General features: G+C 43.2%; 1 protein-coding gene across 1 annotated transcript in view; it reads right to left on the reverse strand.

The window, feature by feature from the left end:
- Positions 1–1263, reverse strand: part of LOC132472463 (potassium/sodium hyperpolarization-activated cyclic nucleotide-gated channel 4-like) — a 67475-nt gene that overhangs the window by 116 nt on the left and 66096 nt on the right.

The raw sequence follows: 1263 nt of genomic DNA on the forward strand, positions 1-1263 counted from the left end.
AACTACACTGAAGCCGCGGTGAGGAAAACTACATGAAGCCGCGGTGAGTGGAACTACACTGAAGCCGCGGTGAGGAAAACTACAACTGTTGACATGAACGTCAACTGTCAAAGATTGTTACGTTTTAACCATTTAACCTTTTGACATACGCGTCGAATACATTGGTATGTGACCCCGTCCAGTCCGGTCTGTTTTGAACCAGATTATTTTTTTATATTTTATAGACCTAGCCTTAAAAAAAGAGAGAGAGAGAGAGAGAGAGAGAGAGAGAGAGAGAGAGAGAGAGAGAGAGAGAGAGAGAGAGAGAGAGAGAGAGAGAGAGAGAGAGAGAGAGAGAGAGAGAGAGGAGAGAGAGAGAGAGGAGAGAGAGAGAGAGAGAGAGAGAGAGAGAGAGAGAGAGAGAGAGAGAGAGAGAGAGAGAGAGAGAGAGAGAGAGAGAGAGAGAGAGAGAGAGAAATGTCCCCGTTAAAATAAATAAAAGGTTTTGTTAAATATATTGATAGAATTTTAGTTGGAAAAGGTTGTAGCCTACCTTTCAGATGAATAATATTTTCTAGACAGTTGTAATAAGTCTTGTGTCCATAATAGGTCCATCAGAGCCTATCAGATAGGATGGGGCGCGACCTCGATCATGAACAATATATATCAATACATCATACATATCATTACAAAATAGCCTACAACAATTCCCCATTCTAATCGTTACTTTGGATTGTTTTGAGCTGCAGAAACATAGTAAAACATTTTGCACGTCCTGCCCAATATTTGATCACAGGCATGCATGATAACTTAAGAGTAGGCAATGTGTTTTTTATTTCAGTAATAATAACATCAGATATTTCGTGGATATGTTGACCGCCAAACGACACATGCCCCCGTTTTACACTTCAGAAAGGAGAGAGAGAGAGAGAGAGAGAGAGAGAGAGAGAGAGAGAGAGAGAGAGAGAGAGAGAGAGAGAGGACAGATGAGGTTAGGGTGTAGGAGCAAAACGCGGTGACATAATGTGGGTCGAGGTCCATAATTGCATAAACCTGTATGTGTGGTTTCTGACCAATAGAGGGAGCATCAAGGTGTGTTGAGAATCCCAAAATGGTGCGTGTTTAACAAGGACGTTTCCGACAGCAAATCATTCATGCACACACGCGCGCGCGCAGACACACGCACGTCTATGCACGCACACAGACACACACAGATACACCAGGCTCTCAGCGCGTCATCTTCTAGATGTGTGAGTGCTATGTGTGTAGCCACTGGTTTGCTGT

Source organism: Gadus macrocephalus, chromosome 14 (assembly GCF_031168955.1).
Source record: "Gadus macrocephalus chromosome 14, ASM3116895v1".
NCBI classification, from domain to species: Eukaryota; Metazoa; Chordata; class Actinopteri; order Gadiformes; family Gadidae; genus Gadus; species Gadus macrocephalus.